Source organism: Desmodus rotundus, chromosome X, assembly GCF_022682495.2.
Source record: "Desmodus rotundus isolate HL8 chromosome X, HLdesRot8A.1, whole genome shotgun sequence".
Taxonomy (NCBI): domain Eukaryota; kingdom Metazoa; phylum Chordata; class Mammalia; order Chiroptera; family Phyllostomidae; genus Desmodus; species Desmodus rotundus.
The window spans coordinates 98375415-98400600 of record NC_071400.1 but is presented as its reverse complement, the minus strand read 5'-3'; the positions used below and the strand labels follow the sequence as shown (position 1 = coordinate 98400600).

The 25186-nt window shown below is 53.1% G+C and overlaps 1 long non-coding RNA gene across 1 annotated transcript; it reads left to right on the top strand.

Moving 5' to 3' along the window:
* The first annotated feature begins 1352 nt into the window (after window positions 1–1352).
* Window positions 1353–9791, top strand: LOC139440541 (uncharacterized). The gene is made up of 3 exons (XR_011650792.1): window positions 1353–1576; window positions 6468–6722; window positions 9076–9791. It is a non-coding gene; the product is annotated as an uncharacterized lncRNA (long non-coding RNA).
* Window positions 9792–25186: the final 15395 nt, after the last annotated feature.

The following is a 25186-nucleotide window of genomic DNA, read 5'->3' as shown; positions in this document are numbered from 1 at the left end:
CGACGCCACCTGCCCAAGGAAAGCAAGTTGAACAGCTGCACCTCACAACAGCCAGTCCTGTTCACAACCTGGAGCTTGCATTCTCTCTCCGTCCTGCCTGTGAGGCCTGCATCTGAAGCCCTTACAAAATTAATTGAACCTGTCACTCAGCTGTTTCTTCCAGGTCCTCGTCAGTTACCTTGAGCAACTCTGTCTTTTTCTTTTCTTTTCTTTTCTTTAGTATTTTATTTATTTATCTTTAGAGAGAAGGGAAAGGAGGGAGGGAGACAGGGAGAAAAACATCCATGTGTGGCTGCCTCTCTCACGCCCCCTACTGGGGACCTGGCCGGCAACCCAGGTGTGTGCCCTGACTGGGAATCAAACCGGCGACGCTTTGGTTTGCAGGCAGGTGTTCAATCCACTGAGCCACCCCAGTGAGGGCTCTCTTTTTCTTAAGGCATAAATGATTCGGTGTTCGGGCTTACTGCGAGAAGCCAGCAACCAGTAAGCATTTCTTCCAGGACGAGCAAGGGCGGCAAGGGCCCAGTGGTCTGCGAAGTGTCGGGCGTGTGTTCGTTCCGTCACCAATCGGTGACCGAAGGAAGAAACAAGGCAAGCAGGACTCTTGTCTGACGATCCATCGTGGCGTCTTCTACCGCGAGAACAGGGTCTGGACCATAGTGGGCACTCGATAAATATTTGTTGAAGGAGCTCCCTTACTTCCCAGGAACGTTAGGTCAATAAATACCAACGACCATTTGCCCAGAAGAGGTGGTGGGAGCCAGAATTTTCAGACGGCCCCTCGGAGTCCTGCCCCAGACATACCCGTGCCTTCTCCGATGCTCCAATCACACATTAACCCAGGGGTTGGCGGTGTGATGAAATCCCAGGGGATTATCTGGTGGGTCCGACCCAATCCGGCAAGACCTTAGGGGAGACAGCGTTTTTCCTGGAGGGATTTGAGAAGGAACCAGCTGTGCCAGCTTCTCTGCTAAGGGATTCGAAGAGGAATGGACTCAGGGTACAGGGACAGCAAGTGGCTTCTGGGAGCTGGAAGCCGCCTCCAGCTGAGAGCCAGCAAAACAGGGATGTTAGCGCTGCCGCTGCCAGGCACTGAATTCTGCCGGAACCATGTGACTGTGGACGAGGACCAGGCCTTTGGGGAGCAGCCCCGGCCCCAGAGTGCCCGCCAGGCCAACGCCTGGGCTGCAGCAAGTGGCAGCTGAGCAGAGACTCGGCCACACCCCACCGAGACCTCTGACCTTAGAACCGGAGGCCCTGAGCGGGCGTGGCTGTAGGCCGATAAGCTTGCAGGGATTTGGGATAAAGACATCCGAACTAGTCCAGAGGTCACAAAAACAGCATGGCTTGGGAAGTAGGGCACAGAGCACTTTCTTGGAAAGTTCGTGTCGTCTGTGCCCAAGCGTCTCAGGAGCTCTTTCAAGCTCACACTGGAAGCCGGGCTCCTAGGTTCGGATGTGGCCGCAGTCACCCCACCTGGTGGAGTGGCCCCTGTCCCCCGGCCTGCTACCTGCCTGGAGTGTCTGTGGAAGGAACGAGGGGAAGACAGGACAGGCAGCAGGGCGGGGAGAGAGAGGTAAGAGGGCCACACTGGAGAGCAAGCTGGGGAGGCTGCAGGGGTGGGACAGAGAGAGAGAGACAGCAGGAAAGAGAGGTCGGCCAGGTCTGTTCCGCTGGACCAGGAAGGAAAACCCAGTTTGGGCATTTCCTTGGTTGCCACACGTGGGACTTATTTGAAGGTTTTTTTTTTTTTGGATGCCAGGTTGATTTCTTGCCTTGGCCTTCACGGGGAAATGGCACTTCATTTGTCACCAAACGCCCAGTTGTATACAGATGACACCAACTTGGTCAGATTCGACCAAGGGCAGGGGGGATCTGGCTCAGTTTCCCGTCCGCCTGTGGCTTCTGTCCTGTGCTCCCAGCCGTTGGCTTCTGCCTGGAGGCTGGGGTAGGGGGGGTGGTTAGGAGGCGGAAGCCCCTGGACATCAATCGGCAAACACAGGTGCACGCAGCAAGAGCCTGTCCCCCTGTCCCCTGGGGCAGCTGCCTGCAGGAGCTCCCACCTTCCCTGGTGGCAGTGCAGGAGTGAGAACAGAGTCTCACAGAGGAGAGGCAGAGCGGAAGGCTTCACAGCGGAGACAGTCACCTCCTGTCCTTCAAGCGGGGGTCCTTCTGCTGCCCAAGGACCATTTGGCAACATCTGGGGACATTTCGGTTGCCACACCTGGGATGGGCGAGGGGGGCTGCTGGTCACACACAGCGGAGAAAGTGACAGAAACCAATCACCGCAGGTCCCGCTGGCAGGCCCCTGTGTTGGGTGTGTGTGATGTTTTATGTAGGGAAAGAAACGGAAAGGACAGAAAATACCGTGATTTCTTTGGTCCGAAGTTAGGACTGCAGTGAAAACCTCGAGGGGACAGGGCTGTCTCACTTGAGGTCCCACAGACTCCGGTGGCCGTGAGCGGCAGGGACGGCGGTGCCGGCCACTGTTGGCACCCTGCTAACTTGCCTCCTGAAGAGATGCTTCCAGGTGAGTGTCCTCGGCTGTGTTGCCACTTCCTGGGCTGCGCGCCTCTCACCAGCCTGGCTGTGCATTTGGAGGACGGATACATGACCAGCCCTGTGTGACAGCTGGGCAGGTGGGCTTAGGCCCAGGGCCGGGGAGCCAAATGCACGGCATGAGTTCTTGTTCTAGGAGGTGCCACAGGGAGAGGACGCCTCGTGGGCGGCAGGGAGTGACTGGGACCTGGGACTGCCAGGGACAGGCCCCAGGTGGTTGCAAGTTCCAACCAAAGCCTCGTTTCCTGAAGTGGCCCCATGGGTCATTGTGACTCGCAGCTCGGGAAGGACAGGCAGAGCGGGGAGCGATTCTCAGGCACGCTCTCTCCTCCAGCTTCCTGCCCACCACATAGCCGTGGCCGACGTCCCTCCGTCCTCCGTCCAGGTGCAGCGCGGTCTCAGCAGGGAACAGCAGTGCTGTGCCCCCATGAGGGGAAGCCTGGGGGTCTTCTCAGCTGAGCAGGGGAGACCACGTCCTGCTGAGTGAGAAGACGGGGACGCGTGGGACGGAGACACCCCAAGAGACTTGGGGAGATTCACGCAAAGAGATGTGGTCAGAGACTCACAGACACATCGGTGGTGGCCCAGGTCTCTCTCTGGCGGGAGCCTAGGAGTGAGAGCAGCTGCCAGGGTCTGAAGAAACAAATCCTTCTATCGGACTTTAAAATCTGGGGGCTTTCCTTGTTACCCACTTTTCTAAAAAATTGATTTTACAGAGAGAGAGAATGGGAGAGAAAGAGAGAGACAGAGACACAAGGGAGGGGCATCAATTTGTCGTTCCACTTATTGATGCATTCATGGGTTGCTTCTTGTACGTGCCCTGACCGGGGATCGAACCCACAACCTTGGTGTAGCAGGATAACACTCTAACCCACTGAAGTACCCAGCCATGCCTATTACCCACATATATCTGAAGTTTCTACGCCACAGGATGGATGTAAGTCTACAAAGAGGCATATCAAGAGTCATTCGTTTCATCTCGTCTTTCCGCGTTTTGGATGAGGCAGAAGCGACCAGGCTGTGGACAGATCCCCAGGAGTGCTGAGGCTCCCCAGGCTCTGGAGCCATCCGCGAGCCCACAGCCCAGGGCACGTGGCTGCCGCTCTGCCTCCGCAGGCTTCTGCGTGGCTCCGCAGCGCTTGCTATGGGAACCAGCTCCTGAAACTCTGAGAGTGGCCACTCTTTCCCCACGTTCAGTGCCCATGATTTCATAATAATCCTACGATAGAAAAAACGGATCTGCAGGGATTTTACCACGACCGTTGACGGATAGTTTGAGCTCTCCATGCCCTCTGTCTATTTTTTCTTTTAATTCAACAAATTGTAACATTTATTGGGTCTCTGCTATGCTCCAGGCTCTGTGCGAGGGCGTGGGGGCTGGGCATGAAGTTGACTCAAACAGACACCCATCGGCCCTTGAAGATCTTTTTTATCGTTTTGATTTCAACAAATCCATGAATTCTTTTATAGAACAAAGAAGCTGAGGGCCAACCATGAGCAGAAACGTAGCAGCACCCGTCTGGAAGATAGAAGTGGACAAGAGTGTGGGTCTTGAGGAAGCCCAAGGTGCCACCAGGAGTGACGTGGGCAGAGAGAGTTCACCCTGCAGGCTCTCTGCTGGAGACGGACCCAACATTCGGCTCCCAGCTTGGCAGCAGCCAGTGTACACGGCCGGACGCCATGATCCCACAGTATACAATGTAGCTGAGGAAATGTATCAGAACAACACTCCCACTGTTCTCGAAAATGTTCTTTCTCTTGTGCTTCTAACGCGGCTCCCTGTGGTGCGACGCTAACAGTGAAGCTGGAAGGCCCACGGGGAGACGAAGTACCCATGAACACAGGCCGCGGGGCAGCCGGGTGTGGGCAGGGAGGACCGGCTCGGAGAATAGAGGGGGGCACCTGCAGAGATATGGCGGAAGGACCCAGCGCTAACGGTGGGGAAGACTCCCAAACAGGCAGAAAGAGTGGCGTTGCAACAGGGGGCACAGCCAGGACCCAGATGCGGGGTTCTGGAGAAACAGCACCTTTTGAGACACACGAGTTGTGCAGGTGGCTGGAGTTTAGCTCTTAGGGGAGCAGGAATAGGAAGATAAGCTGGAAAAGGCAGGCTGGAACCAGATTGTGACATTTCCTGAAGGCGGGCTGAGGGGTGGAGACATTATTTTGTAGGTTGTGGTTTGTGTGGAGTGGGGAGGTATGGAAGGTTATGGCCGCAGCCAGGATGTATTGGGAGAGCAGGAGGTGGTGCATTGGGAGAGCAGGAGGCAGTGCATTGGGAGAGCAGGAGGCGGTGAGCCCAGAGCCATGGCTGGGGAGGGACACTGTGAAGAGGAGCAGGTTGTGAACGGGGCAGTGGACAGAGGAAATAAGGAGGATCAAAGGAAGAATTGTGGGCTTTGGCTAAGGATTCCATCCTTGGCAAGGAGCCTCGGCTTGGGATATAGACGCTCTGCAAAGTTGGTCCGATGAGCAACCTCAGGTGGAGGCTGGAAGGAAGGGGTGTGAGAAGGCGGCTTTGGGTGTCAGAAGGTGTGCACTCAGGAGCATTGCCGTGGCATGAACTGGAATAAGGAAGCCCGATGCAAAAACCCTGGAGACTCAGGTGCATTGACAACATACAAGTAGGGTTCCGATTCTCAGTTGCCTGAAGCACACTGTCTGCAACGGGGCAAGACGGGTGACGAAATGTTCTGCCCGTGGGTACGCGTACAGTTCTGTACCTATTTTCAACTAATTCAGGTCTGAATGTTGCTCGTTTGGTTTTCTCGCCCGTGACCCATGGGGACCTCCTGGACTGACTTCAGGGCTCTCCGCAGTGTCTTAGGCTAACTCTGAAACGTGGTAAGCATTTATCATGGCGATGGGTATCTAAAACCGAGAGCTTTCTAACCGTATGTGCGTGGGATGCGTGTGTACTTCACGCGGCCTGTGGGCTTGTAGTTCTCGTCCTCTTCGGTTAAAAGAAGAGACCCAGAGGTCATGTCTTTGAGGCCAAGGAATTCTTCTGACTTGTCTCACTGAGCAAGTGGCCACGACTGATCTTTCCCCACACTGGTCCCTTGAATCAAGGAAATCACCTTTCACCGTGGCCCTGGAGCTCTTGGCCATCCCAGCTTTCACGCCACGTCTGAAGGGCAAACTCTCCTCCTGTTTTGACAAAGAAGCCCTCGTAATGAGCTGCGCCCAACACGACCCATCGGAAGATCCTTGGGAGATGGAAGAATTGCTCAGCGGCCGGGGACCGCTTTGAGTAATGCATGCTTTTTAAAATCGTGGTGATGTAGAGTAGCCGCCTCCCCGGCTGCCAGGCTCCTCGCCGCGGCTATCTGCGTTCCCACATGTATGGTCGGCAGGCAGGCATTGGTTGGTTGGCTACCTTCAAAATTTTAAAAAGCCTGTGGTGTTTTCTTATCTTTCGGGGGTGGGGGAGTGAGGAGCCGGTATCTTCTCGATTCCATGTTGCCTAGCATTGACTGTAATGACAAGAACTGTGTTTTTCAGTGGAAATATTGAGTAGCCGAGCGCTGACAAGGGTCAGATACACTCCAGTGAAGCGAAGGATGTATTAAAAGGGAAGATGGAACCTGGAAATCTTGTCTTCGGGGCAACGCAAATGAATGCATTTTCCACCTTCTGTATCTTCTTTTTTAGATTTTATCTATTTATTTTTAGAGAGAGGGGACGGGAGGGAGAAAGAGAGGGAGAGAAACACTGGAGTGCAAGAGAGATACATCCAGGTCCACTGGGGACCTGGCCGGCAACTCAGGCATGTGCCCTGACTGGGAATCGAACCGGCGACCCTTCAGTTTGTAGGCTGCCACTCAACCCACTGAGCCACACCAGCCAGGGCTATCTTCTGTATCCTAAACCATGGATAACCTTGCAGGATTTTTTGTCTATTTCAGACCTACAAGCCCTGAGCACCTGTATCCAGCTCCGGAATTGTTCCTGGCTTCCTGACCCTCAATCCACTTGCCCAGCTGCCCACCTCCACTCAGCACCAACCGTCCCTCCCAATGCCTGCAGGGGGTCATTGCTGGAGACATTCGCCCAGTCTGCAAATGTCATCGGGGAGCAGCAGGAGGTCCAGGGCACGGAAAGCCATGCCCTGGCCTCATCGACAGGGGCCTCCAAGCTCTGGATCAGGGCAGAGAGCAGAGGTGAGTTGCCACGGCCACGGGTGAGGCTTTCACGGAGTCCAGCGAGGGCTACACGCGTCTGGGGTGGGACCGTTCTCTGTGGTGGGCCATCCTCAGCACCCAGTAGGGTGGGAAGCAGCATTCCTGGCCTTCACCCACCACAGGCCAGGAGCACCTTTCCATCTCCAGAGGTGCCCTGAACCCCTCTTCACCCTGTCTGTCGCCTGGAGAAGAACTTCCAGCCTGCACCCTAGAGTCTCCACGGGACCCAGGATCAAGGCCCAAGACTGCTGATGCCCAGAGATGCCACACCATGGGGGCTGTTGAAGCCCACCTAGAGGTGCCGTGTGCCTCACCCCTCAGGGAGCTGCCCCTGAGACCATGCAGATCCCAGCCCGAGCCTGCCACCCGCTCCTGAGCCTGGGTAAGAACGACAAGGGGCTGCATACCACCTGCCTCCCCTTCCTTCCTCCTTATTCCAGCCTTAATGAGCCAGGTCCCTTTCAGAGGCAGCTTCCCTACCTACTGCGCAGAAGATCAAACACTTGGGGCAAATGGGGAGAGGAAAGGTCCAGCTAGAGGAGAAACACGAAGACGCGGGCAAGAGACGTGCCCGGGAGAGAAATAAGGCAGACCACACACACACACACACACACACACACACAAGGAAAAGGAGCAAGCCTCTGCCGTGGGGGCAGGGGGAAACGAAGAGCACAGGAGTGAACTATACACAGGGCACATTTGAAAGCAGGAGCACAGCGAAGTGTGAATAAATGTATCGAACCACAGAGACCTCTGATTCCCACCAACTTTCTCAGCTGGTCCTCAAAGGGGAGGACAGGAAGGAAGGTAACAAAGACAGGTTTCACCTATAACGGCATGCGGAAGCCCGCACGCTCCCACGGCCCTCACGCCTGGGAACTGGCCTTGGTGAGCTCTTCCTCGACTATTTGCCTGGCTTCCTGACCCCAGGAACAAAGACTCCCATCTTAAAGGGGGATCGTGGGTGAATCTTAATGAAGCCAATTGTGTCCTTCTGGATTCTTGGGTGTAAACAGTACGGCTTAACTCGGGCGAGTCTCGCCAGAAAACGAATTTATTAAAGAATAACAAGTAGTTCTTCACACGCGTAGCTGAGGAGGTCAGAGACAGCGGCAGAGCATCACAAAGCTGCTGACAAACCTGCAAATAACACCCGTGCTTGCCCTTGAGCGAGAGAACAGCGTTTGGTTGCCTGGATGCGGGACGAGAATCCGTTTTCCAGGCGAGGGAGGGTGGTACCTGCACCCTGAGTTCCTGCCTCAGCACAAATGACAGCTGAGCCGCCCGAACCTCGGGCCACACCCAGGTGCTGACTCCTGTGCAATTAAAGCCACAAACACTGAGTGTGTCTGACGCCATGGTGCAGCTCCAGCCCGGGTCCTATTTTTGTGCGGCACAAGTGATGTTTGTATTATCTACATGGTTAAAACAAAATCACCTGAGTCCCCAGGTGGGTTCCGGCCTGCTCACCCCTCGCCCGGCCCCCTGGTGCCTCATGCCCGGCCTGGCCCATCCCCACCCCACCAGCAATCACTGCCAGCCGGGCACGTGCTCTGTGGCCAGCCACAGTGGTGGCCGTCCCCCTCCGAGGATGGCAGTATTAGGGCACAGTTGATGGGCGATGTGGGCAGAGGCGTGGGGTGAGACACTCGCTCACCCTCATCCAGACACCCAGCCCTTCTTTCTGCTTCTCCATCAGAGGACCTGAATTGGCATCTTGCAACTATGTAACAGCTCTTGCCAGAAGCACTCCCTTTCTCATTGCAGGTTACAGAACCCGGCTCCAGGTTTGCCCCTCCCCCCACCCTTGCACAGTCTGTCTGTCATCTTGGGGCTGGGAGAACCATGGAAGTGCTCCTTCCTTAGGGCCTCTATGGGACCAGCACGGTGGGGCTGTGCTGTAGGCAATGGCACTGGATTCCGTCTGAGTCTCCGGGCCACTCTCTACGGACAAAGGATCGCGCTCAGCCTGCGTGCCAGATGAGCCAGGGGCGGAGAGCTGAGGCTCCAGTGAGCGGCCCTCCACTACTGACTGTGGGAGGTCAGTGTGTACACCCCGTGCCCTCACGTGTTTTGTGGGCTCCACCTGCCCATGCCGTCCGCAGTAGGCTTGGTGGTGCACCCTTCACTGCGGCCTCCCCCGTCTCTTCACCCCCTCCCCTACAGGTACCCCCGGGACTCTCACACAGTAGCTGCCTGAGCTCAAACCCCGTCTCAGGGTCTGCTTTGGGGGAAACCTACATCCAGCCGTTCAGTAACTTAGAGTCCAGGTTTTAGAAACCTTGCCTTAGAGCTCTCAGCGGTTCCCGGAACCTGTCTCCTGCTTCAACAGGGTTTGGACGGAAGAGACCCAGGGACGCCCCTTCTTCCAGCTTCCGGCCCCCCTCCAACCTCTTCTCCACTTGCCCTCTCTGGAACCACCTCTGCCACCCTCAGCCCCCGAGACCAGCCAACACTGTTTGCTGACCTTGACTCCTCATTGCTGGACAACTGTGCGCTTGAAGATTTGTCAGAATTACTCCACCCAGGTGGGGGCGCATCAACCGCCTGGCCACCCTGCACCCACAGTCTCCCACACCCACCTCCCTCTGGGCTCCTATTTTGACCATGAGGACCTGGCTCTGCAGGGCCTGGGCCACTTCTTTGGACAGTTGACCGTGCATCTCTTAAAGCTGCAAAACCAGCGTGGGGACTGCGTTCTCTTCCAAGACATGCTGAAGCCTTCCCAAGATGCATGGGGTAAAACTCAGGCTGCTGTAGAAGCCGCCTCGGCCTTGACAAAGAACCTGACCCAGGCCCTGGTGGACCTGCAGGCCCCGGTTCTGCCTGCAAAGCTCCTCAGCTCCGTGACTCCCTGCAGAACCTGGTCCTGGGTGAGCAGGTGCAGCTCACCAGGAAGATGGCCCACGCCTGGCTCACCTCACAGGCCGGTGGTCCCCAGGCTGGCCTAGGCGAGTGTGTCTTCGAAAGGCTCCCCCTCAAGCATGACCAGGAGCCTGTGGAGCCCAGAGGCCTTCCAGGGGCTCCCTTTCCCCCCGCCCCCCCCCCCCCCCCGTGTCTGGCTTTTGTCTGAGCCTCTCCCTGCAAGCACTGGGCATCGTTTTCACCAGCCTGGAGCCTCTCCCGTGCATTGGACCAAATGGAAACAATAAAGCTTTGCAGGAAAAAAAAACTTGCATCAATTAAAATTTCAAAATCACGGCCATGCACGGAGATGGCGCTGGGCTCTCACTCTCGTGCCGGTGGACATCCACAGGAAGTTGTCAGCCGTATTTTTAAGGGTGCAGCTTTGACAAGCACAGAGAAACCAAATTCGATATCATTAAGGTTTAATTTTTTTTTTTCCTATTTGGTTTGTAAGTGGCCCGTGTGGAGGCGAAATCAATTGCTCCACCAAACGGAAATCTCACCTTGTGGACAATCATATCTCTGTGGAGAAAACGAGCCACAGAAAAAGGAACGCATGGAGAGCACCTCCCGGGCCCAGCAACTTGACTAAGCGCTCTCCAGCAGAAAAGATTAAATATTGATCCTCGGTGGGGGCAGGGAGGGAGCCATCCTTGTCCCCTCGGGAGGGAAGATGCTCGAACCCCACTCTGTGTCCATGACAACTTTCCAGCTTTTCTAGGGTAAGTGATTTGTGGAAGAGCCATCTTACTGAGATCATTGGCCATAGTCGTCACTGAAGAAATCATCATGCCCACCCCCCGCTGAGAAAATGTGTTTGTGGACGTGCGAGGGACGTGCGAACGTCAGCATCACCGGCTGTTAGCACGAGAAGCTGATGCACACGCACAGGTTGAAATGATTCTTTTACTGCCTCTCACAATCTGAGAGGGACTCTTTTAAAACATAATTGGCTTCTGTTCTAACGGATGGGGAAGTCAGTATTGCATACAATTGATAAATGACAAAAACAAACCAACTAGACTTAAAAGGGGACCTCAAAAATCTGCTTCTCTTCTTCCTTCTCTTCCGAGCGCTCAGGCGCTCAGGTAGATCAATCCCGTTTTTAACCAGGAAGCGTAACAAGGTCTTCGTATGACTTTGACACCTGTGATCCCGCAACAATGGTTCATTTCAGCCACTTGAATCTTTGTATCCTTTCTCAGTCAGGGACTATCCAACCCAAATGCATGTTTGTACTAAAAACATACAGCGCGTCGTTTTCTTTGAGCTGAGGCTAGGGCTTCAGCAACCCTCTAGGCTTCCTGCACCAGCCTCAGCTCCCAGCATGTATCCGCTGGGGGATTTGCTTGTGCATTTGCAGAAATGTATCAAGCTTGCTTTTCTGCTACACGGAGACGGAGAGGCGCAGAGGAGAAGAAGTTAGCCTTTACTATCGCTACAGTTTCCAATCCTGCTTCAGAGAAGCCATGACACTGACAAGGGGCCTCTTTTCAAGACAGAAAGTGTGGACTTGGCAGGAAGTGAAATTGCCTGTCAGTTCCTGAGTCTCTTTCACGCCTATGTGGGACCCTAATGCAGTTAGCATCCTCTACCCAGGATAATCTACAGCCTTGGCCTTTAATCGGGGGTGAGAGCTGCAGCTAACCGGGCCTTGGGTGACTCCTTGTGCAGGAGGCAGGAGATAACTAATCTATTGCACAACTGAGCCCAACCACCTGTCACAGCCCCAAGCCAGCTGCTGGCCCAGAACCCTGAGCGAAATAAATGGTGCTGGTTTTAAGCCATTAATTCTGCAGCCACTTGTCAAAACAGCAAGCACTGACCCCTACACATATTTTAAAGGATTTTGTTTTCCCTCTAGTGAGCATACAAGAGTGATGATTAGGGAGTTACTCCCCACTACTCAAAAAAGGAACACTTTCAAGGATTAAAAAAAAATTGTAATGCTTGAAACCTAATTTTTAAAAAAATTAGTTTTTTAGCCAGGCCTGGCCAGGTGGCTGAGCTGGTTGGAGCATCTTCCCATACACCCAAAGGTGCAGGTTCGATCCCTGGTTGGGGCGCGTACAGGAGGCAAAAATTGATGTTTGTATATCACATCTCTCTCTCCCCCCAACCCCCCTTTCCTCTCCCCCTCAAATCAATAAACATATCCTCAGCGGAGGCTTAAAGCCACCTTTGGGCCATTGCAAATTCGGCTGCTGTGGGCAGGGAGCGTGTGAGACTCTTAAGTCTTCATGTGTCTACAGTAAATGACCAGGACGGATCGCTGTTTTCCAGGTTTCCACAGGGCACCCAACACACCTTTAATGACATTTGTCCCCTTCTTCCAGTTCCAAAGACGATCAGTTTTGCGCCCAGCTATTCGGGTCCCCTAATGAGATCTACTGTTAGTCCTCAATGTCATGGAACGCTCTGGCTTCAGCAACTGAGCATCAGCAATCTCTTCAGTTTCGGGAAGAAATCGAGATTAGAAATCATTAGATATAAGCTTTTCCGGGGAGGGGGCAGCGGAGAGGGACACAAACTCTCTGGAAAGAAGTGGCAACAGTATGAGTGAGAAACCCCCAAGGGCAAGATAAAAGTCAAGGATACGAATTAGGGAACGTATTTGCAACATCTATGAACGCATTTGCCTTTCTTTCCCAATGCTGTCCTTCCCAGAGTTCTCCTTTCAGCACTGCTGATGTGCAGATGGTTCCCGGGACAGTCACCGCAAACGGCGAGCATCACGAAAGCCAGGAAATACCTGAAGCGTGCACTGGGCACAGCGGGGTGAGTTGCACCAACCCACAGCACCATTGCAAAGAAGGAAGCAAGCACGCGTGCAGGGATTAGGAACCAGCAGCCACGCGTATTCCACTGGGTGGAAACAGTTTCATGGCATTGCTACATAAAAATGAAGACGCAGGGACACTCTGGATACAGAGCTTCTGCTCCTCGGCAAAAGCACCCCCTGGGGGAGCGTTATGAGGAGTTTGCCTGCAAGATTAGCGCCTCTGCGGAAGGGGTGGCTGCATGGCCTCGCTCCTGCGGCCAGTTCTGAGTCGTCCTTCGTCCTTCGCTTGCCTTTAATTAACATTCGAATGAGTTCCATCAGTGGCTCACAGCAAGACAAATGTGTGCTAGACAACACTGTTTCATTCTGCGGCCTTTACCTTCATTATTAAACAATTGCTTTTTACTTGCACAGGAAGAACCAGCAAACTGTCACAATTGTATCCATGAGTCCTTTATATATGTTGCCACAGAGTCCCAATTCTTGTTGCATTTAAGTCCTGGGGCACCTTCGGTTCTGCAGCATCTGCAGGGTTATGATTTAATTGTACAAGGCGACAGGAGCTTGCAAATGAGGGGGGGGAGAGAGAGAGAGGAGCTATAAATAGGAAGCCTTAATTTTAGCCATTAAAAAAATGGTGATTCTAAAAATCTACCACACTGTAAGAATCTGGCTTTTTCCATGTGCTCACATCTCTGCAGAAAAGGCTTTTTTTTTTTTAACCTCAGAGGGAATATAGGGCAAATACTCTCAGTTGTGAAATCCCAGACAGGAGAATGCTTTCTCTGAAAAATGTAGCTGCGGGGGAAAATGATGCAATCATGTGGAGAACTAGCTGACTCCAAAACAAGTTTCCTTGTGCTGGCAAAGTCGTAGGAGAGAAAAGAGACCCCTTGTGTGGCCTCCTTATCTCTGAGCGTATTTTTGGAGCCCCACGGATTCCTGGAAAAAAATATGCACGCACACATTTTATTTTTAACAAATGCTCTCCCAAGTATGCAGTCTCGTCAGTCTCTAACATCATCTTCGGTGACCTGAATAGCCGGGGCCTAGCGGGGGGAGGATGGGAATGGAAGCGACGCGGAGGGAAAGGAGAAACTGGCTGGCTGGGAGGTGGGGGAGGGGAGCGGCGTGGCGTCAGGCCCCCAAGCGGAGAGGGCAGGTGCGAGTGGGGACGCCAGGGGCCTCATGGAGCCGGCCCTCAGCCCGCTGACTTGGCGATGAGTTTGCAAGAACAGCATTCTTTCTGAAACTTGCTTCCTCCTGTTGTTGGAGGAAATGCAGACCCTGAAGGCCCAAATTCTGGGGAGAGTTTATTTGTTCATACGAGGAAGCTCACCTGGAGGGGAATCACGGTGTGTTTTCAAAAAATTAACTAGGGAAGAAAAGGAAAGCATGCCCAAAAGCAGATCAAAAAGTGTCAAGTGGCCATGTCCTGCTCTCTGTCTCCTCGCCCCGCCCCAAAGCCACAGCTTTCCTCTCTTAGTTTCTTCTAGAAGTCACCTCCGTATTTCTAAATAACATGTACATACTGGTATCTCTCAACTTATTAATTTTAGTCATTTCATCAACGTCTATTATGGTCGTTGAGGATTTTGCTGGGTAACTACCCCGGTTCAACTCTCTGCATCCCCTCAGCTGAGATGTTATGAGTTGTTTTTTTAATCCTCACTCGAGGGTATATTTATTGATTTAAGAGAGAGAGAGAGAGAAGCATTTGAAACATCGATTGGTTGCTTCCCTAACACGCCGGCACTGGAGATGGAACCCGTAACCACTTGGTGTACAACACTCCAGCTAGCTGAGCCACCTCCCAAAACAGATGTTCTAAGTTTTGTTTCCACTGTCTGGCGGCCCACATACCTGCTTGGAACTACAACCGGGAGAGCCCACGCTCACATGTTCGGCTGGAGAAAGAGTGTCTTTGTGGACGCAGTGTCCCCGGGTCCTGCTGCTGCCCTGGGATTTCGCCTGCCTGCCTGCCTGCCTGCCCCAGCCTCGTGGCCTGAGATTCCAGACGACTTCTTGGAAGACTCTCCAGGTTTCCGACATTTTCTGGGAAGGAACCGACAGTTCCTGGAAGGAGTGGTGTATTGGGTAACAGGCAAGAAGGAAACAGGGTGTGAGCCAGCACAAGCAACACCCCACCCAGAAGGAGCCCAGGCTGGGGGAGGGGGAGGGGGAGGGGCAGAGTGCAACGGAGCAGAGGGCAGAGTCGGTCTCCTTCCCCTGCTGTTTAGCCGTCCAGGACTCCAGGCTCCCTTAGGCTCATCCTCTCTCTCTCTGTCTCTCTCCACCTCTGTCTCTCTCTCCATCTCTGTCTCTCTCTCCATCTCTGTCTCTCACCCCCTTCCCCGTCCCCTTCGTTACCCTCCTCCTCCCTGACCCTGCCCAAGTGCCCGTGACAGACAAGACCCACAGGTCCGCACGGTGCTTACCTAGAATCGAATCTCTTTACGCACACTTAGCAGGGAAAAGATTCCCACTGTACCTGGCCTTTCCAAAGCACAGTGAAGAGTAGGCCTCTTACCTGTGGGCAAACATTCACACAGCGTTCCCCGTAGGCCTGCGTGCAAACTTGACCTCAGTGAACCCCCATCGCAGCCCCAGGAGGTGCTGGCTGCTCCCTGCTGGGCAGGTGAGAATGGGGAGGCCCAGAGCGTGGCCCAGTGTGTGACCCGGAGCGCCTGCACAGCCCAGGCTCTCGGCCGTTCGGGGTGGCTCCCTGTCTCCGTGGGGTGAGCGCACAGTCGGACAGGGAGCCGGAAACGTTTGGGCGTTTTGCCATCCCGCAGCCTACTCTGAAAATGAAGCCCACGGGCCTGGAGCTGAACTTTACAAGGGTGCCTTTAAGTCCAGAGCCAAGCCTGAGCTTGGAGTTCTGAAGGCTCTTTGGGGGTCCCATCCTGACCAAGAGCTGGCGCTGAGGACCCCCAGGGAAGCCCGCGGAAGCCGAGAAGACATGGCCTGCCGCCCGCTAATGCCTGTGAACGTGAAACCCCCACTTCATTTCAGCCGGACTCACTGGTAGCGCAGGCTGTGTGTCAGCTGTGAACACTCACCCCACTTCCTCTCTGCCGTACTCAACGTCCCACGCGACGGCGGACCTCAACCCCCACGGCTGTGTCTGCCTAGGATCCAGCGAGCTCCTAACGCATAAGATCTGATGCTTGTGGACTCTGCCAATTTGCATTACGTGACAGTTTTGGCAGAAGCTGGGTGAGACTGAAGCTTCATGAAGAAAAGGCTGGCTGATCGTTGTAATGGACGAAATACCGCAGAGACGAGATCAATCCGCTTTCAGATGGTGGAGCTGAGACAAGTGTTAACCTGTGTATCAGCAGCCCACGCTGCTTCATGCACACTCCTTCGCACGTGGAATCATGTCTGACTTTTTGTGTTCCGGACTTAGCGGCCACATCCTGGGGGAATGCGAGGGTCCTCTTATTCATGTTTGCATTTGCCTTGTCGGGGTGTCCCCTGAGCCTCTAGGAATGGGTCAGTGGGTGCCATCTCTTCAAATCCTGCCTGTCTCGCCCTGGCTGGGTGGCCCAGTTGGTGGGAGCACCATCCCATTTGCCAAAAGGTTGCAGGTTCAATCCGCGGTGGAGGCGCATACAGAAGGCAACGGATCGATAACTTTCTCTCATATCGAGGACTTGTTTGCCTTCTCTCCCCCTCTCTCTCGGAAGTCAATCGTTTCCCAAACTTGGCAAAGCAGAGACCTGCCCGAAAGCCCCCAGTTCATGGCGCTGGTGAACGGGCAGGGGATAAAGATTCAAGCCTGAGAAAAAGAACTGGAAATCGTGAGTCTGAATGTAAGCCGTGAGCAGCCTGCCCGCAGGCCGCACGGCCGCGACCTTTGAACTCAGTGTCAGGAAGTGAGTGAGCTTCGGAACGTGGCTTCCCAGTTTCCATGTGACTTCCAATCACTATCGACAGGTAATTAACCAATTTGGGGCACGACTCTCCAAAAGTCTACAAAAGCGTAGGCCTGGAAAATTAATCGGCACAGTTTCTTCTCAGTTCTGCTTCTAATAGAAGGAATACATTGTTTTTCATGCACTTAATTAATATTATATAACGAGAAATTGGCTTTTCTCTTATTGTGGTGCTGATAGTTTTCGCGTGCATCCAAAAATGTGACATTGGCTATTCCAAATATATTCCTGCATTCCACCACGGTCATTAGTACCTAATTTCGCTGGAGTGTTTTTTTTTCCCCTGAAGCGTCCAAAAAAGTGCCACACTAATTATGAAATATTCTCACTTGTTCAGTAAAGCAAGCCCTCAAAGGACATCCTTAAGGGGACAACTTGTAAACCGAAACTGGGTTGTTACATTTTGTTAACTATGATGGAAGCATTATTGTTTTTAAAAATATTAGCAATTCACAACTGTTCTATGAATTCACAGCTATCTCCCAAATAATGTGACATGTTGTCATTTTATCCCGATTCTGGACTCCTCCTTTTTATTTTTTTTTAATTTTTAAAAATGTTTTATTTATTTTCCCTTTTAGAGAGAGGGGAAGGGAGGGGGAGAGACAGGCAGAGAAGCACTGATAGGTTTTCCATTGATAGAATTTTCTTTTTTAAAAAAAAATGGCCAAAACAGATTTTTCTTAAAGATTATATTTATTTATTTTTAGAGAGAGGGGAAGGGAGGGAGAAAGAGAGGGAGAGAAACATCCATGTGTGGTTGCCTCTCGCACACCCCCAACCAGGGACGCGGCCCACACCCAGGCATGTGCCCTGACTGGGAATCGAACCGGCAACCTTTTGGTTCATAGAACACCCACCGCTCAATCCCGTGAGCCCCACCGGTCAGGGCAGGCCTCTCCTTTTTACATGAGCACAGACAAGTAGGACAAAGCTGTGCCGTTGGGAACCAGGGTGCATGAAATGAACCTTCCCAGCAAGAGGTGACCTCCCAACGTGCTTCCTACACCCCCTGATCAGCTCGGACCCAGGCTACCCTGGCGCCCACCCCACAGTGGGGGCTGGGACAAAGGTACGCAGCAAAGGCACGGTTGGATGATGACCCTCTCCCCTGTCCAGAGGGCAAGACCTTGACCTCGAACCCACGTCCCTCAGGACATTCATTCTACAGATCCTCACAATGGAAAAGTCTCCAGGGGCTCGAGGGTCCCACCTTTACCCAGGGATGCTGCCAACTATGTCACCATGCAGAGGACCGCCCCACGACAAAGCAGCAGCACGTCCAGAGCGTCGATAGGGCTGAGGCTGCAAAAGCTGCCTCACCTGAGGGAGATCGGGTGAGCCTCTAAGGGGGACACCAGACAAGCCTTCTGTGAAACTACTCACTTCAAGTTGCCCAGTGGGACGAACGCTGCTTCCTGCCCAGGTGGACCTTGTTACGCTGATTCTTTCTGTCCATTCCCGCGGGCCACGAGCAGGTAAGTTTTGGGGAGGGTGGGAAAAGGTGTCAGAAGCTTCTGCAACACAAGAAACTACGTGATGGGACAGAGCAGGTCCAGCACAGAACACCTCGGAGCCTGTGGAGACCAGCACACGGAGACGTGAGCCCCCGGGGAGAAGCCGGTCGGTCTCCCAGAAAGCAACGGTGGGCAACTCGAAAGTGCATTGTTGTGCCTCAGAACTGTGCTGGTGAGAGCAGACCTCAGTTTGGGGAGGCTGCGGGGGCGGGGGGAGGGGTGACCTACCGTTACCTCTGGGGAACGTGGCATCTGGCACGATGGCTGGTGAGAAAGAAGGAACCGGGCGATTGGGAGGAAATGCTTGCCTCATTAAGTACCGTGCGGTTCTGAATGTACTTACTGTGTGTTCGTCTGGACTGCCTCCAGTCCTCCTCCAGCCTGGGTTACGTTGCTGCCGTCTCCTGCTGTGCACATTCCTCGTCCCATCTTCTCGTTACATTTTCTGTCTCCTTGGTTACATTCGTAGCCTCCCATGCTTAGGTGGGTGATGGCAAACGTCTGCAGGGCGTTCTTACACTCCCGGGCTGGCTTCCAGCACTGTGTTTTGTAAGTGATTTGCAAACACTGACACGTATTTTTGCATGAAATGAACGTCCTCCAAGGCGGGGCTGTCCCAGAGCAGAAGACAAAGGCCCTTCACCCTCATGCTCTCCCTGGGGTGTAGCAGGATTAGTCTGGACTTGTCCCACGATGTTTGCCTGGAGAAATGCCTTCAGTGGGCGCTGCCAGCCACGCCGTAATTCCGCACAGGGTGCAATGGAGGGCCAGGAGCTTCTGTCTCGTAGTACGGATGGATATTCAGGTGAGGCCTGAGCGGCGAGCCTGGAAATTCCAAGTTTGCATGATGAGAAAGATGTGATTGAAGGGAGGGGGAGGAAGAGTGTGGTGGGCCACACAAAGGCCCCCCCAAAATGCCTCTGTTGTAATCCTCAGAGGCCGTGAGTCTGTGCCTCCGTGGCAAAGGGCAGTTGGCAGATGAGAGTTCCCCACAGATCTGGAGGTGGGAGGGGGATGAGGGATTAGCTGAGAGGGCCCAAGGGCGTCCGGGGGTCCTTGGAAGAGGGGGCAGGGAAGTCAGAAGAAGAGAATGAGATGTGAGGATGGACGCGGCGGTGGGACTGGGAGCTGTGATGATGCTACCTACGCCGCTGGCTTTGCAGGCGGAGGAGGGGCCAGGAGCCTCCAGTAGGGACACAGCTCTGTTACCCTCACCTGCCCCTGCTGCCCCCTTGCATCCCCTTGGCCACGGTGGAGAGCAGAGAATTCAGGTGGACCTGATGACTGAGGAATAAGGGTCTCAGTCTTCCCTGGGGGGCCCCCTCCCTGCATCCCCTTCGGTTCGGGTGCCTTTCGCCTTTGCCCTCTTGACCTGTCACTGTTCTCATCAGTGGCTCTTTTTTAAAAAAAATATTTTTTACTGGCCCTGGCAGGGAGCTCAGTTGGTTAGAGCGTCCCATAGGATCCCATATGCCAAGGTTGCAGGTTCGATCCTTGGTCAGGGCACATACAAGAATCAACCCAATAATGCATGAATAAGTGGAACCACAGACCGATGTTTCTCTCTCCCTAAATATCAACCAGTCAATACAAATTTATTGTGGTAATAATGTATGCACGAAGTGTCCCCTTTTAACTACTTGTAACAATAATTCCGTGGCACTAGGAATGGTCACATTTTGCGCATACCCGAATGAGACTCACCTCCAGAACTCTTGGTCTTCCCAAGCTGAAAGTCTCCAGTTTCACCGGGAAGCAATGGCTGCCCATTTCCTCCTCTCCCCCAGCTCCGGAGAGCCTCTAATCTATTTCCGGTGTCCCCGAGTCTGCCTGTGGCAGATTGTTCACACACGTGCCATCGGTCCTCCCGTGTGTGGCTCAGTTCTCCTGGCCTGATCCCGTCCACGTCCTTCTGTGTGGCAGCAGGGACGAGAACTTCCTTCCTTTCTCAGGCCGCAGAGCTGTGCATGGTATCGCTGGACCACACTCATCTGCTGATGGACGTTTGGATGGCTTCCACCTTTTGGCTCTTGTGAGTGACGCCGCCACGCACATCAGTCGACAAGTATTCATTTGGGGTCCTACTGTGGGTTCTCTGGGGTGTGCCCCTGGAAGCCGAATCAGTGGATCATACGGTGATTCTGCGTTTAACTTTATTTCCCGTAGTAGCTGCACCATTTCACCTTCCCCCAACAACACTGCGCCGGGTTCCGATTTCTCCACGCCCTCACCAGCACTTGTTACCTCCCTTTTGTTTGCCTGTTTGTCTTAACTGTAGCCTTGCTTGAATGTAGGTGTGAGTTGCACGCTCTTGCTAGAAGAATGTGGCACCCAGCCCGCGCCCTGGGCAGAGCAGGGCACTGGGCGAGCAGGGACCACAGGCAGCGTCCGGGAGGGACATCCTCCGCCCGGACAGGAAAGGGGGGGAAGGGAAAGGAACATTTTGTTCGGTAACTGGGTTATGCCCTTGAGAGCCCTGCACAAGTGGCCCTTGGTGGGTGACTGTCACAGAGGACAGGAATCCCAAGCGGAGCCCTGTGCTTCCTGCCATCCCCCTCAGCCTTGCCTGGACGTAGAGGCCTGGCCTAGATCCCTTCATTGACGGACATCAGGAGGCACCCCGTGGTCCCTCCCCTTCACAGCGAGCTTCGCAGAGCGAGGACATTCAGAGGCAAAGGAACCCAGTGTCCATCAATCCATAAACAAAAGGTGGTCTTTCCACACGATGAAATGCTATTTTCCTTTCCTTAAAAGGGGAGGAAATCCTATCACTTGCCACCACACGAATGAACCTTGAGGCCGTGATCCAGGGCACGTATGCCAGTCACAAAAAGGCAAATGCTGTAAGATTCCACGGACGTGAAGTGTGTGAGGTACTCAGATTCACAGGGAAGGGAAGTAGCATGGGGTTGCCAGGGGCTCGGGGAGAGGCGGGAAGGGGAATCGTGTAGTTGTGGGCAGGTTTCATTTGTCAGGGTGGAGAAGCGCTGGAGATGTGTCCTCACATGTCAGTAACATTCGCACGACTGAACTTACTACACAGGGGCAAGACAGTCAATGTGATGTCATGTGACAATAACAACCCCTGTGGAAGCTCCCAGTCCTGGAGATTCTTCTCTATTTGTGTCTGTGCCGGAGGTGAATGGCTTCTCATGTCGTTGTCTCTTGAGGTCAAGGAGAAAGACCGCTAGGCAAATTTCCTCCACGGCCCGTGCAGCCGGTAACCGGGTCTTGCATGTGACCTGGGTTTGTTTTCCCCTCAGAACGTGAGTTGCCAGGAGAGTAGCTGTCTTAAGTGGCTCGGTAATGGCTTATTGATTCCACACCGCCACTCTCTCCAGCTCCCCGGCCTCCGGCTGATCACCGAGGTAGGGAATATGGCGAACCCATTGACGGCCTTCGGGAACAATGCACACAGACCCGGGCTTGTGAGCCACTACTGACAGCTGAGCAGAAACGGGTCCCTTTCGCTCTCAGTTTTCTCGCTCACTTTCCAGGGCAGCATCAACTGTGGGGATTGGGGATCTCGGGGGCACTCTGGAGTCTCTGCAGTGCACGTTCGGGGGATCGGGGCGCAAGGGAAGAACCACGGTCCCAGGGAGATGTTACTCTTTCACGAGGTTGCCTGAGATCGGCCCGAATCCGCTCACCAAACCTCACAGACGTCCCACACAAAAACACGGAGCACCGAGCATTTTCTAAGAGCTTTTGATCAGGGCCGCGATGAGGCAAGTTCAAGGGAAAGATGCCATCAAGTAGTCCTTCGCTTATGTTCCCCCACCGGCAGGTTCCAGCCCCACACTGACTTGGGAGAACAATCCTGTGATGTATATTTGCTCTCTCTGTTTAACCGCCTTTTCTGGTGAAAACACTGAATCCCTTCTGAAGCCCCAGTCGAGCCCATTGAGACCCGTGGCAAGAGACCTTATTTATTTTTGCGGCTATTTTCATCCCTGTGGAGAACTCTGTTTTCATCTGAGCGTGTAGGGGAGGTGGTGCAGGCCAGCAGGTCCGGCCGACGTTTCAACCGGCTGCTCCGGGTTCTGCAGAAAACGGTGCTAAATTCAGAGCCGTATCAGGCGTCTCTTTAGGTGGCTCAGTGTTTCCATTACTTGAAGTTGTCACATGCTAATAAACCCCGATGCACTATTTTTGGTTGGGAATGAGTGCATTACGCGTTTCAGAGCTGATGTTTTTCCATAACAAGCAACTGTTCTGCAAGGGAGAGGAAAAACTACCCATGCAAGGTGCACACGGACTGGATTTTTTTTTTTTTTTTCCGTATTGATGTGGAGCTGTTGAAGCAGAGCAGCAGAGCAGCGGGCAGAAAGGTAACGCTCCCCCCTCCCGCTGGGAAAATACACCTACGAACTCGGCCCGCTCCTACCTTCTGTCTTTTGGCTACAGGTTCTTCCCGCATGTGTTTATTTCCCAACAAGGCACCAGACGTTTTCAAATAATCAGATGCAAAGATCCGTCTGGGAGACAGCAGGACCACTCTGCAAGAGTCTGTCAGAGAATGCGTGTGTGCTTCTCCCAGCCACAGTCAGAAGGAAGGCTTGACCACAGCCTCCCCGGACACTGGACGCCCTCATCAAAATCCAAACTAGAATGGACGAAACCCGTCTGTGATGACAGAAACCTGGGTGTTCCGTGGACATGTGCACGCAGACCGGGAACGCAGGGGGACGTTCTAGAAACGTACCATGTCTTGATGGGGTGGACAGTAACGTAGGTGTGCGCACAGGTAAAATACACATCTCGATTGTGCGCTTGCCGTATGCAAGTTACACCTCAGAGTTGAAAGACCAAACAGCGCAAGGCAAGGCTAGTGTAGAAAACAGTGCAGGGGATGGAAACTGAGTGACTAAAGGTCTCCAAAGGTCATTCACACCAGGGCCTGCCTCTTCCGTCTGACTCCCCTTCCTGGTCCTCCCCTCCCCCCGCCACCTTCCTCTCCTCTCCCAGGGCTACTTTAGAGGGCTACTTTTGTTACATGTTCCTGTACTCTTCTTCAACCAGCTTCTGGCACAAAGATGTAGCATTTTAAGAGCTTAACATCAGATTACTCATCTTCCCTTCTTGGATGTGTTTTTTTTTTTTTTTTTTTTCAGAGAGAGAGAAACATTGACTCATTGTTCCACCCATTCATGCGCTCATTGGTTGATTCCTGCCTATGCCTCAGCCGGGGATCAAACCCGCAGCGTTGGGGCATCTGCAATGCATGCTCCAATCAACTGAGCTACTGGGCCAGGGCCCTGAAGGTGTTCTACTTCCATCCTTCAGCATAGAAGGACAAGTACAAAACGCATCTCTCGCCCTGCCCAGGTGGCTCAGTTGGTTGGAGCATTGCCCTGTGCACCAAAACGTTGTGGGTTCGATCCCCGGTCTGGACACGCATGGGAGGTAACCGGTTCATGTCTCTCTCTGTCTGTCTGTCTCTCCCTCTCTCCTCCTCGGTCTTGCCTGGCAGGCTCTCGTCCTTTGCAGTTGCTGACCCATACTTTGGGGAAGAGTCGAGCCAGTATTTCTTGTAGCTTTTCGGTTGCTGCAAACACAATCTGGCCATGCGTATACCCCTTTTCTATTAGGGAAGTCGTCATTATTTACTGCCCCTACTAAGGAAACCGCCCCCCCAGCTCTTTGCCCCAAGAAGCTCAAACATCCGCGTCCTGTTTTCTCTCTGGGTGGCGGAGGGGACAGTGCCTCGTGTCTGCTGTGATCGGAGCCTCTGCTTGCGAATGCCTCCGTTGGGTGGCCCCCAGTGACATGTGGCTCCCTTCGCTAGCTCTGAAATGGAGCTGCAGCCCGATTTCAAGGGACAGGTGTCTGTCATTCTGCAGTTTAGTGGGGAAACAGTTTTTGGTGACTTTTTGGATGTCAAATAAATTGTATTCTTTAAGAAAAGAAAGTTTTATGTATCCTGCTAACTTGGATGACATTTGACCCTGCCTTTTCTCCTTTGGGTACGATGAAATTCACATCACGTAAAACGAGCCCCTTTCAAGCGCACGAGCGGGTGGCATTTAGCCTGTTCCCAGAGCCGCGCTGGCTTCGCCTCTCTATCTGGGTCCGAAGCCTTTTCATGACTCCCAGGGGGACCGCGTCCCCATTAGGCAGCCACTGCCCGTTCTCTTGCCACTCAGCTCCAGCCCCAGGCAGCCCCTAACCCGCTTTCCTTCTGTCTCTAACAACAAACGCATTCTGGCCGTTTCACGGGAATGAAATCACGTGACCTGCGACCTTTGGTGTCCTGCGTCTCTGCTCAGCGTGCTCTTGAGGTTCATCCCCATTTTACAGCAAGTGCCACACATTCATTCAATGTATGTTTCAGTGAAAACAATGTTAAGAAACAATCCTTTTAGGCAGGCACACTGTGGGCGGCTGAGCTACTGATGGAGCACCTACTGTGTGCACGGCACCTACTGTGTGACGTAAACGTGGATGTTGTTTCTGACGTGGGCCCGGCCTGTGTATCTTTGGACAGAAGCACTGGAGGGCCCCGCCCTCAGGCCACAGTCCCTGTTGTGAAACTGTTGCAACCCATAGGGCTGTATCTGAATGTTTCATTTTCTCCGGCAGACCGGAAAAGGCCGTCAGAAAACGTTTGTTGGAACAAAAGGAAATTTACATGACTTAACAGGTGTTTGTTTCCAGTTTACTTTTGCTAGAGGACCCACTGAATGGCTATCTTAAGAATACTGCATTCCTTAGGAAGGTACAATTGTATTCAGTGAAAAAAAAATATCTAAAAGTATCAGATCCTTTAAGAAGTCATAACTAACACAATGTGACAGGAACTACGGGGTCTTTCTTTTTGTACAAGTTTCCCTGTTTGATGATTTGAGTATAAAGGTATCCTGACAAAATTTTACCTGCTTTTCACATGTATTTTATCCAACTGGTGTTTCCTCTCTAAAGTGTTTTTACAGGGCAAATAAAATATACAACGCCAGGCTTCTGCCGCTCTGTTCCTGCTACATTTATGCAACGTCCAAAATGTGCACAGCAGTCCTCTCGAAGCTGTTTCTTTATGACAACTGACGGACAGTTAAAAGATTCTGAAGTGTTTCAACCTGAAGGGGAGGTCGAGACTGTAGCAGAGATCTTGTGAAGGAGCAAAACCCCTGTCCTGTCCGCTCGCGTACATTCTGACAGAAACACACAGCGCAGGAGGATAACGGCGAATGAACACGTGCATAGTTTCGAGCTACATAATTTCACGTATCATAGCCAATGCAATTTTTGCGTCCATGAGGTCACACAAACAGCGAGGTGTTATGGCTGTGAGGTTCT